We start from the raw sequence: 13614 nt of genomic DNA on the forward strand, positions 1-13614 counted from the left end.
TTACTCTTTCTCCCTGTATCCAAAAGAATGACACCTCCTCACCCCACTCCCTGGAGCCTCAAGTCTCTCCAGGGTTAGGTGGTGCTTCTCTCAGTGAGGCCAGACCAGGCAGTCCTCTGAGATATACATACATACATACATACATACATACATACATACATACATACATACAAGACCAGCTTCTGTATGCTGCCTGATTGGTGGCTCACTATCTGAGAGATCTCTGGGGTCCTTTGTTAGTTGAGAATGCCGGTCTTCCATTGGGGTCACCCTCCTCCTCAGCTTCTTCTAGCCTATCATTAATTCTAAGTCTCTTACTTCAGTCTATTGGTTTGGAGTAAGTATTTGCATCTGTCTCTGTCAGCTGCATGTTAGGCTTCTCACAAGACAGCCATGCTTGGCTCCTCTGTTAGCATACCATAGCATCAGTAATACTGTCAGGCTTTGGAGTCCCCCCATTAAGATGTATCCTAATTTAGGCCTGTCACTGGACCTCATTTTCCTCAGTCTCTTCTCCATTTTTTTTAGACAGGAACAGTTATAGTCAGAGTTTTTGACTGTGGAATGGCAACCCCATTCCTTCATTTGATGCCTTGCCATTCTGCTGGGGGTAGACTCCATGCCTTGTCCCCAATGTAGGGCATTTCATTTAAGGTTTCTCTTTTTGAGTCCTGAGATTCTCTTATCTCCCAGGTCTCTGGTACATTCTAGAGGGTCCTCCTACCTCCAACCTCCAGGAGGTTGCCTGTTTCTATTCATTCTGCTGCCCTTCAGGGATTCACTCTTGTTTTTCTTCCCCAATACCTGATAATGTTTCCCCTTCCCCCCTCCCATCTCCCACCTAGGTCCCTTCCTTCCTCTGCCCCATGTGTTTGCTTTCTTTTGACTTATAAATTCAGTTTTAAGTTGTTCTACCCAGTATAGTTTCAATTTGGATTAAATTATCTAATTAGGAAACTCAATTATACCATCGGCTCATTCCTCTTTGTAGTATGGAGGTACAGGATAGAAGGAGGCCTGTCATTGGAGGAGAAGGAAGGATGGGCGGGAGAGAAGTTTGAAGGAAGAGGAGGAGACTAGGGGAGAGAGGAGGAGACAGGGCAGAGGAGAGGGGCGGAGAAGCCGTGGCAGGACAAGATGGCAGGTAATGTTAAGATTCTGTTCTGTATATTTACAGGTTGTTATTAATGTTCTCAAGGGATGGATAGCACCGGCCATTGTATGTTTGAGTGGGCAATTATATCTTACCAATTGGATCTAAGATTATTGTGTTGTGTGTTCTTTTATGTGAGGGTTTGAGTGTAGGAAAGTGTGTGGCTGGGATGTGTTTCCGCCAAGATATCTAGCAGATATCTTGGGGCACCGCAGTGAGGACCTAGCAGGGTAAAAAGACCACAATACATTTTTATTTTTATATTATTACAACAACACTCTTTCCCAAGATGATAAATTACAGAGACATCTCTTTGAGGCAACAGACATTTTAGGAGATGTTTTGTGAAAGTAGCTCATTGTGCAAAAGATTTACTACACAAGATTGAAGACTTTTGTTTGGATCCCCAGAATTTGCCTAAAGTCAGACAGGTTTGTGATTCTCTTTATCACCAAACTGCTACCACTATATAGAAGAGACAGAAAAAGACAGAATAATTTTTGTGAGTTCACAGCCTTGATATATGAAGAAGTCAAAAAACGCCCTATAAAATAAAGTGTGGAAGACCAAAACTACCACATAAAGTTGACTTCTGATCCCCACATACTCATTTTGATATACGTGTACATGTAAAAACACACAAACACACACACAAACACACACACACACACACACACACCCCACAATTAAAAATAAACAGTTTGTTATTAATATATATTTCTCTTATTTTTATGTCTACAGAACATTTTCCTTGTCATTATGCCAGCTAAATGGAATTTATATTAGGAAAATAAATCATCTCACTTTCTTTCAGAGGAACCAAAAGCCCTGCCAAGTAAATGAAGCATTCAAAAAGAAATTTTACTGTAACAAAAACAGTGTTAGATTTGGGAATCTGATAGGATAGAAAGTTAAAACACTTGTTGAAGAACACATTCATTCTTGAGGTATATATTCACCCAGTATCTGGTAGCAGTATCAATATTACTTAGAAAATCGAGGGGTGAATTAGAATATGGGGTGGGGGCGTATGGAGCTGGTGAAAATTCTCATCTGAGAAATGACTCATTTGTTTGTATGTATGTAACTGTGTATGTATGTATTGAAGACAGGATGCATATATTGAGAGAACATGATGTAACATTTGTATTTCTGAGTCTAAGTGACCTCAATCACCGTATTTTCATTACTGATTCATCTCTCAGTAAATATTTAGGAGATTTCTATTTCCTTGCTATTTAGTAGACCATCATTAACAATAGATGTGCAAGTAGTTCCTAAGTTAAGGTGGGCTTTCGTGCATACTTCCCTTTTTCATAGTAGAAATTCGTCTGGCTTGAATTTGCATAGATTTTTTTTAATGTTGTCACAAGTCCTGTGAGTTTATATGGGAACTACCATAATGTTTCAGAAGAAAAGAAGAAGAAGAAGAAGAAGAAGAAGAAGAAGAAGAAGAAGAAGAAGAAGAAGAAGAAGAAGAAGAAGAAGAGGAGGAGGAGGAGGAGGAGGAGGAGGAGGAGGAGGAGGAGGAGGAGGAGGAGGAGGAGGAGGACAAGGAGGAGGAGGAGGAGGAGGAGGAGGAGGAGGAGGAGGAAGGGGAAGGGGAAGAAGGGGAAGATGAAGGGGAAGAAGGGGAAGGGGAAGGTGAAGGGGAAGAAGGGGAAGGGGAAGAAGGGGAAGGGGAAGAAGGGAAGGGGAAGGTGAAGGGGAAGAAGGGGAAGGGGAAGGTGAAGGGGAAGAAGGGGAAGGGGAAGAAGGGGAAGGGGAAGAAGGGAAGGGGAAGGTGAAGGGGAAGAAGGGGAAGGGGAAGAAGGGGAAGGGGAAGAAGGGAAGGGGAAGGTGAAGGGGAAGAAGGGGAAGGGGAAGAAGGGGAAGGGGAAGAAGGGGAAGGGGAAGAATGGGAAGGGGGGAGAAGGGGAAGGGGAGGGGGAAGAAGGGGAAGAGGAAGGGAAGGGGAGGGGAAGGGGAAGAAGGGGAGGGGGAAGAAGGGGAAGGGGAGGGGAAGAAGGGGAAGGGGAAGGTGAAGGGGAAGAAGGGGAAGGGGAAGAAGGGGAAGAGGAAGGGAAGGGGAGGGGAAGGGGAAGAAGGGGAGGGGGAAGAAGGGGAAGGGGAGGGGAAGAAGGGAAAGGGGAAGGTGAAGGGGAAGAAGGGGAAGGGGAAGAAGGGGAAGGGGGAGAAGGGGAAGGGGAAGAAGGGGAAAGGGGAGAAGGGGAAGGGGAAGGGAAGGGGAAGAAGGGGAAGAAGGGGAAGGGGAGGGGAAGGGGAAGAAGGGGAAGGGGAAGGGGAAGAAGGGGAAGAATGGGAAGGGAAAGGGGAAGAAGGGGAAGGGAAAGGGGGAAGAAGGGGAAGGGGAAGAAGGGGAAGAATGGGAAGGGAAAGGGGAAGAAGGGGAAGGGAAAGGGGAAGAAGGGGAAGAAGGGGAAGAATGGGAAGGGAAAGGGGAAGAAGGGGAAGGGGAAGGGAAGGGGAAGAAGGGGAAGAAGGGGCAGGGAAAGGGGAAGAAGGGGAAGGGGAAAGAGAAGGAGGAGAAAGGAGGAGGAGGAGGAGGGGAGGGGAGGGGAAGGGGGATGGGGAGGAGGAGGGGGAGGAGGAGGGGGAGGGGGAGGAGGAGGATGAAGATGAAGTTTCCCTGATGTTATCTACTACTTCTTGCTTTTACAATCTTTCTGCCACTCCTTTTGCAAAGTTTTCTAAGGCATGGGTAAAGGATTTAATATGTATGTCTCATTTGACTTTGAGCACTTTGTGTTGACCAGTTTGTGATTTCTGATTTAGCTGTTACTTATGATGAGAAGAACCTTTTCTTAAGAGGACTGAGAGATGCACTAATCTATAACAATAAGTCATTAGTAGCCATAAAAGCAAAGATTACTTTGTTCTTTATACACTATTGCTAATAATTTTTAGAATTTCTAAGTATCAACTACTTATAGTTTGAATAAGAATGAGTCTTCGTAGTTCTTCAGAAAAACTTAGCCACTTGAAAATTAAAAGACGTATTGTTTTAGTAGTCCAATTATTTTATTTTATGCTCTTCATCGAAGATTTCAAATGTTTCAGAGGTGACTAAAATTGGACATATATCAAAAGGATGTTCCATCCTATCACAAGGACACTTGATCAAATATGTTCACGGAGGTTCTATTCATAATAACCAGAAAGTGGAAACAAACTAGAAATCCCACAAGGATAGGATAAAGAAAATGTATATTTAGACAATGGAGTGTTATTTAGCTGTTAAAAAGATGACATTATGTAATATTCAGGCAAATGAATGTAACTAGAGAAATGATCGTGAGTGAGATATCCCGGACCCCGAAAGACAAAGATGTACTCATTTTTAAGTAGATATTAACTGTGAAGTAAAAGATAATCATGTTATAATCAACAAACCCAGAGAAGGTAAGTAACAAGGAAGGCTTAAGTGGGAATGAATGAATCCCTCTGGGAATAAGAAATAGAATCGATATCTCAGGTAGAAAAAGATAGGTGGAAACAGGATGAGGGATTAGGTGGAGGGAAGATGTATAAAAAAACAACTGGAATTGGGGCTTCTCAGGGATAAGCTAGAAACCAAATGCAATGGAAGCTCCCAGAATCTGTAAAGGTGATCCTAGCTAAGAATCCCGGTACTGGGAATATGGAGCCTGAACTGCCATCTTCTGTAACCAGGCAAGACTCCCAGTGGTGTGCCTGGGACTCCAATCATCACAAAACCTTGACCCTATAATTGTCCTGCCTACAAGACGTACTGGGGTACAGGTGGTACAGAAATTGTGGGATTGGCTAACCAATGACTGGTTCAGATAGAAACCATTTTCACAAGAGGAAGCTCGTCCCTGACTCAGATTCTGGAAAAGTCAGATACAGGATAAAACCAAGTAAAGCATGGAAATAAGTTGCTGAAATTATTTCTAATGATATCCTGTCATACTCATAATTAGTGCCTAGCTTAGTTGTCATCAGAGAGACCTCATCCAACAACTGATGGAAACTGATTCAGAGAACCATGTTCAAACATTATGCAGAACTCAGGGAATCCTGAGAATGAGGTGAGGAAGAACTGTAGGAGCCAGAGGGGTCAAGGACACTATAAGAAAAACCGCAGAAGCACCTATCCTGGTCTCACAGGGAAACACAGAGACTGAATGGGCAAACGGGGAGCCTGCATGGGTCTGACCTAGGACCTCTACATTATAGGCTATAGATGTGCAGCATGGTTTTCTTGTGGGGCTACTAACACTGCGAGCAGGGGTAATCTCTCAGTCTTTTCTCTGCATTTGGAACTCTTTTACTACTACCTCTTCCAGCTTTAATATGAGAGAGGTGCCTAGACCTATTGTAGCTTGCTATGTTGTGTTTGGTTTATATCCATGAGAAACCTGCCCCTTTCTGAAAAGGAGAATTAGATAGGGCAGGGAGATACACTAAAGGTTCTAGGAGGGGAGGAAGAAAAGGAAACTGTGGTGACGGATTTAATTTATGAAAGAAGAATTAAAAAAATAAATATATAAATATATATACAAAAATCAATGAAATTGTTCATAATAATTATGTAAAGTAATTGAATTTAAATTTTACAGTAACCAAACAAATTGAAACCATCAGATAACCATAATACAATTTTCTTATTTATAATTTCAGAAGATAAATTGAGTTTTAAACAGGGTGAAATTACTTAAGTCTATAGTGTTTAACAAAAGGATCTGTGATATGCTTAAACACGTTATGAATATTTTATCTTTAGTCCTTTATATCATCAGAAATAAATACAAAAATATCAAAAATAAAATTCGGATAATCCTCAAAGCAATTACAAATAAGCTACAAATTAATTATTCGTTACGTAGAAGAACAAACACACAATTAAGCTTCTGACAACCCAAATAAATAAGAAACTCAGATTACCTTCCAGAAACTAAATCATGTAAACCTCAAAACATTCCTGAGCCACAAAATATACTCTTTTCTCAGATTAACAGAGGGTCTCTTAGACATGAAATGGTAATATTAGAATATTACATATTTACCTCTGATATCTATGTATTCACTTTGTAGGGTTGCTTTGTTTTATTTTTTGTTCATTTAAGATATTAAATCTTCACACTCAACTCATGGATGGTTTTGAAATCATGGTGGTTCTTTTTCCTTAGCAACGTAAGGCTGGTATCATGTGTATATGTGACATAGCTACCATTTGATTTTAAAAAGCGTTCTAGATCAATGCTTTCTATATCCCTCTTATCAAAGTCATTATATTCTATTAGGACCACCATCTTCTATTATTCTACAGGCCATCAGATTTATTCTATGTAATCAAATACTGGTACTGGAAGCTTAATTTGATGAGAAGTGTGGGCTATGTCTCCCTCATTTTTTGACACTTAATTAGTTTGCCTTAAAGTTGTACATATTTTATGAAACATCTACTGTATTATGTTTTGATATACTACACCTCGAATGACTCTGTCTCTCTCATATTCCTTCCTTTGTTCCTTCAGCTTTCCCACTTATCCATAACCTCTATTCTATTTATAGTCCCTCACTCTACCTATACTCTGTGGAACTATAGAGTATGGCTTACTTAATTTTGAATTATAATATCTGTATATAAAGGAAACATGCCAAATTTGGTTTTCAGGATATAGAATATCTCTGGATTTTCAGTTTTTCTTTAGTTTCCGACTTATATCTGAGATGATAATGATTTCCTTTTGTTACCAGCTGAGTAATCATTGTATAAATGTACTACATTGCTATGATTCTTTTGTTGTTGTTGTTTTTGAGAGACATCTATGTTATTTACAGTTTCTGGATATTGTGTGAATAGAGCTGCTCTTCTTGGCCCAGAAGCAGCTAGGGTAATTAACTCTCTTCAGTTCTTTCTTTTTTTTTTTTTTTTTTTTATTAACTTGAGTATTTCTTATATACATTTCGAGTGTTATTCCCTTTCCCGGTTTCCGGGCAAACATCCCCTTCCCCCCTCCCCTTCCTTATGGGTGTTCCCCTCCCAACCCTCCCACCATTGCCGCCCTCCCCCCATAGACTAGTTCACTGGGGGTTCAGTCTTAGCAGGACCCAGGGCTTCCCCTTCCACTGGTGCTCTTACTAGGATATTCATTGCTACCTATGGGGTCAGAGTCCAGGAGGGAGACATAACTACAGATTCAGAGGAAATTCAAAAAATCATCAGATCTTACTATAAAAACCTATATTCAACAAAATTTGAAAATCTTCAGGAAATGGACTATTTCCTAGACAGATACCAGGTATCAAAGTTAAATCAGGAACAGATAAACCAGTTAAACAACCCCATAACTCCTAAGGAAATAGAAGCAGTCATTAAAGGTCTCCCAACCAAAAAGAGCCCAGGTCCAGATGGGTTTAGTGCAGAATTCTATCAAACCTTCATAGAAGACCTCATACCAATATTATCCAAACTATTCCACAAAATTGAAACAGATGGAGCCCTACCGAATTCCTTCTACGAATCTACAATTACTCTTATACCTAAACCACACAAAGACACAACAAAGAAAGAGATCTTCAGTTCTTTCTTAACTCATCCAAGTCCAATCCCAGTCTCTTCCACAGCTCTGTAACTGAGCTTCTGCTACAGCTTCCCTTTCCTCTCTGCCCATTTCTTTAGAGACTCACACAGATCTTGCCCTTCAAACTTCCATTGACCCAAATATTACTTTACCCAAACCTCAAGTTGAACAGATTTTCCTGGAAAACATTTAGAGTATTTCACCCAACAAAGTAAATATGGTAACTGCAAATATTTACCTCTCCCTGCATTCCACCAAATCTAAACTCAAATTTTTATCCCTAGTTCTATAGCAGACCTGCTGCTGTGATCTTTTGCCATATCCACTATGGCTGTTGAAGGGAGTGCATGACACAATTCCTGCCCCTGGAGCAGAACCATCCCTGGAGCAGAGACAGCAGGGCATGGGTATTCCCCATGGGATCTATAGGGGTAAAACTTGTCCGTATAATAATGTATATATTTTGTTTTATGTTCCTTCTTCAGCCAATGTTCTCTTTGCCAAGGTTATTGAGGAATGCTATGTTTTATGACTCTGTGATAATCAGAAACAACATGATTTCAGGAAGTGAGAACATGTCTGGTGTTCCTGAGCAAAATGGTGATGCTGTAAACTCCAGGACAGTCCTGAAGAGTAGAAAATAACTTAAAAACATGAGTTCAAAAGTATATAAATCAATGAAAGAACGTTTTACTTTTAAAAGATTTCTCAGCTATTCAATATGAGTTATATGGAGGCTTCACAGACATCAAGGAACCCAGGCTACTGCACTAATAAACCAGTTTTATCAGAAGGATATTAAGTAAAGGATGCAAAGAGACTTAGAGAATGATGATCTCAGGGCAATTTCCATCCAGCTAAATGGTTCTTGTTTTATTTATTTATTTATTTATTTATTTATTTATTTATTTGTTTGTTTGCTGATGAACAAGGAATAGTTTGGACTTTCAGTCTGGAATGAATTACAGTCCAGAAATGGAGGACACACATAAAATACATGTCTTTTTATCTTTTCTTTTATTGTATATTTTCTTTATTGAAATTTCAAATGTTATTGTCTTTCCAGGTTTTCCCTCCAGAGATCCACTATCCCATCCTCCTTACCCCTGCTTCTTCAAGAGTGCTCCACCACTCACCCACTCCCTCCTGCCTCCCCGTCCTGGCATTCTCCTACAATGAGCTATTGGGCCTTCACAGGAACAAGTGCCTCTCCTCCCACAGATGCCAACAAGGCCATTCTCTACTACATATGCAGCTTGAGCCATGGGTTGCTCCATGTGTACTCATTGGTTGATGGTTTAGTCATTGGGAGCTCTGGGGTATCTGGTTGGTTAATGTTGTTCTTCCTATGAGGTTGCAAACCTTTTCATCTCCTTTAATCCATTCTCTAATTCCTCTATTGGAGACCCTGTTCTCAGTCCAATGGTTGACTGCAAGCATTTGCCTCTGTATTTGTCAGACTCTGGCAAAGCTTCTCAGGAGACGGCTATATCAGGCTCCTGTCAGCATGCACTTCTTGGTATCTGCAATAGTGTCTGGGTTTGGTGACTATCTCCAGTGTCTGGGTTTGCTGACTGGATGGATCTCTGGATGGGGCAGTCTCTGCTTGGCCTTTCCTTCAGTCTCTCCTCTAAACTTTGTCTTAATACTTTCTTCCACAAACATTTTGTTCCCCCTTCTAATAAGGACTGAAACATCCACATTTTGTGTTCCATCTTCTTGAACTTCATGTGGTCTGTGAATTGTATCTTGGGTATTCTGAGCTTTTGTGCTAATATCCATTGATCGGTGAGTGCATGCCATGTGTGTGTTCTTTTGTGACTGGGTTACCTCACTCAAGATGATATTTTTCTAGTTCCATCCATTTGCCTGAGAATTTCATGAAGTCATTGTTTTTAATAGCTGAGTAGTACTCCATTGTGTAAATGTACCACATTTTCTGTATCCATTCCTCTTTTGAAGGACACCTCGAGAGAGACCCAACCGCCTGGTAAGGTGGGCACTCCTGAGGCTGCAGAGCAGAAGAGACCACCAACACTGCTCACCCCTGCCCACATCCCTGGCCCAAGAGGAAACTGTATAAGGCCTCTGGGATCCCGTGGGGGAGGGCCCAGGAGTGGCAGGACCCCTGTGCCTGAGACACCACCAGAACCAGAAGGAAACAGACCGGATAAACAGTTCTCTGCACCCAAATCCCGTGGGAGGGAGAGCTGAACCTTCAGAGAGGCAGAAAAGCCTGGGAAACCAGAAGAGACTGCTCTCTGCACATACATCTCGGACGCCAGAGGAAAAAGCCAAAGACCATCTGGAACCCTGGTGCACTGAAGCTCCCGGAAGGGGCGGCACAGGTCTTCCTGGTTGCTGCCGCTGCAGAGAGCCCGTGGGTAGCACCCCACAAGCGAACTTGAGCCTTGGGACCACAGTAAGACCAACTTTTCTGCTGCAAGAAAGCTGCCTAGTGAACTCAAGACACAGGCCCACAGGAACAGCTGAAGACCTGTAGAGAGGAAAAACTACACGCCCGAAAGCAGAACACTCTGTCCCCATAACTGACTGAAAGAGAGGAAAACAGGTCTACAGCACTCCTGACACACAGGCTTATAGGACAGTCTAGCCACTGTCAGAAATAGCAGAACAAAGTAACACTAGAGATAATCTGATGGCGAGAGGCAAGCGCAGGAACCAAAGCAACAGAAACCAAGACTACATGGCACCATCGGAGCCCAATTCTCCCATCAAAACAAACATTGAATATCCAAACACACCAGAAAAGCAAGATCTAGTTCCAAAATCATTTTTGATCATGATGCTGGAGGACTTCAAGAAAGAAGTGAAGAACTCCCTTAGAGAACAAGTAGAAGCCTACAGAGAGGAATCGCAAAAATGCCTGAAAGAATCGCAAACATCCCTGAAAGAATTCCAGGAAAACATAAATAATCAAGTAGAAGCCCATAGAGAGGAGACACAAAAATGCCTGAAAGAATTCCAGGAAAACATAAATAAACAAGTAGAAGCCCATAGAGAGGAGACACAAAAATCCTTGAAAGAATTCCAGGAAAACACAATCAAACAGTTGAAGGAATTAAAAATGGAAATAGAAGCAATCAAGAAAGAACACATGGAAACAACCCTGGATATAGAAAACCAAAAGAAGAGACAAGGAGCTGTAGATACAAGCTTCACCAACAGAATACAAGAGATGGAAGAGAGAATCTCAGGAGCAGAAGATTCCATAGAAATCATTGACTCAACTGTCAAAGATAATGTAAAGCAGAAAAAGCTACTGGTTGAAAACATACAGGAAATCCAGGACTCAATGAGAAGATCAAACCTAAGGATAATAGGTATAGAAGAGAGTGAAGACTCCCAGCTCAAAGGACCAGTAAATATCTTCAACAAAATCATAGAAGAAAACTTCCCTAACCTAAAAAAATAGATACCCATAGATATACAAGAAGCCTACAGAACTCCAAATAGATTGGACCAGAAAAGAAACACCTCCCGTCACATAATTGTCAAAACACGAAACGCACAAAATAAAGAAAGAATATTAAAAGCAGTAAGGGAAAAAGGTCAAGTAACATATAAAGGCAGACCTATCAGAATTACACCAGAATTCTCGCAAGAAACTATGAAGGCCAGAAGATCATGGACTGATGTTATACAGACCCTAAGAGAACACAAATGCCAGCCCAGGTTACTGTATCCAGCAAAACTCTCAATTAACATTGATGGAGAAACCAAGATATTCCATGACAAAACCAAATTTACACAATATCTTTCCACAAATCCAGCACTACAAAGGATAATAAATGGTAAAGCCCAACATAAGGAGGCAAGCTATACCCTAGAAGAAGCAAGAAACTAATCGTCTTGGCAACAAAACAAAGAGAATGAAAGCACACAAACATAACCTCACATCCAAATATGAATATAACGGGAAGCAATAATCACTATTCCTTAATATCTCTCAATATCAATGGCCTCAACTCCCCAATAAAAAGACATAGATTAACAAACTGGATACACAACGAGGACCCTGCATTCTGCTGCCTACAGGAAACACACCTCAGAGACAAAGACAGACACTACCTCAGAGTGAAAGGCTGGAAAACAACTTTCCAAGCAAATGGTCAGAAGAAGTAAGCTGGAGTAGCCATTCTAATATCAAATAAAATCAATTTCCAACTAAAAGTCATCAAAAAAGATAAGGAAGGACACTTCATATTCATCAAAGGAAAAATCCACCAAGATGAACTCTCAATCCTAAATATCTATGCCCCAAATACAAGGGCACCTACATATGTAAAAGAAACCTTACTAAAGCTCAAAACACACATTGCACCTCACACAATAATAGTGGGAGATTTCAACACCCCACTCTCATCAATGGACAGATCATGGAAACAGAAATTAAACAGTGATGTCGACAGACTAAGAGAAGTCATGAGCCAAATGGACTTAACGGATATTTATAGAACATTCTATCCTAAAGCAAAAGGATATACCTTCTTCTCAGCTCCTCATGGTACTTTCTCCAAAATTGACCATATAATTGGTCAAAAAAACGGGCCTCAACAGGTACAGAAAGATAGAAATAATCCCATGCGTGCTATCGGACCACCACGGCCTAAAACTGGTCTTCAATAACAATATGGGAAGAATGCCCACATATTTGTGGAAATTGAACAATGCTCTACTCAATGATAACCTGGTCAAGGAAGAAATAAAGAAAGAAATTAAAAACTTTTTAGAATTTAATGAAAATGAAGATACAATATACCCAAACTTATGGGACACAATGAAAGCTGTGCTAAGAGGAAAACTCATAGCGCTGAGTGCCTGCAGAAAGAAACAGGAAAGAGCATATGTCAGCAGCTTGACAGCACACCTAAAAGCTCTAGAACAAAAAGAAGCAAATACACCCAGGAGGAGTAGAAGGCAGGAAATAATCAAACTCAGAGATGAAATCAACCAAGTAGAAACAAAAAGGACTATAGAAAGAATCAACAGAACCAAAAGTTGGTTCTTTGAGAAAATCAACAAGATAGATAAACCCTTAGCCAGACTAACAAGAGGACACAGAGAGTGCGTCCAAATTAACAAAATCAGAAATGAAAAGGGAGACATAACTACAGATTCAGAGGAAATTCAAAAATCATCAGATCTTACTATAAAAACCTATATTCAACAAAACTTGAAAATGTTCAGGAAATGGACAATTTCCTAGACAGATACCAGGTCCCGAAGTTAAATCAGGCACAGATAAACCAGTTAAACAACCCCATAACTCCTAAGGAAATAGAAGCAGTCATTAAAGGTCTCCCAACCAAAAAGATCCCAGGTCCAGACGGGTTTAGTGCAGAATTCTATCAAACCTTCATAGAAGACCTCATACCAATATTATCCAAACTATTCCACAAAATTGAAACAGATGGAGCACTACCGAATTCCTTCTACGAAGCCACAATTACTCTTATACCTAAACCACACAAAGACACAACAAAGAAAGAGAACTTCAGACCAATTTCCCTTATGAATATCGATGCAAAAATACTCAATAAAATTCTGGCAAACCGAATTCAAGAGCACATCAAAACAATCATCCAACATGATCAAGTAGGCTTCATCCCAGGCATGCAGGGATGGTTTAATATACGGAAAACCATCAACGTGATCCATTATATAAACAAACTGAAAGAACAGAACCACATGATCATTTCATTAGATGCTGAGAAAGCATTTGACAAAATTCAACACCCCTTCATGATAAAAGTCCTGGAAAAAATAGGAATTCAAGGCCCATAACTAAACATAGTAAAAGCCATATACAGCAAACCAGTTGCTAACATTAAACTAAATGGAGAGAAACTTGAAGCAATCCCACTAAAATCAGGGACTAGACAAGGC

This window comes from Rattus norvegicus, chromosome 9 (assembly GCF_036323735.1).
Source record: "Rattus norvegicus strain BN/NHsdMcwi chromosome 9, GRCr8, whole genome shotgun sequence".
NCBI classification, from domain to species: domain Eukaryota; kingdom Metazoa; phylum Chordata; class Mammalia; order Rodentia; family Muridae; genus Rattus; species Rattus norvegicus.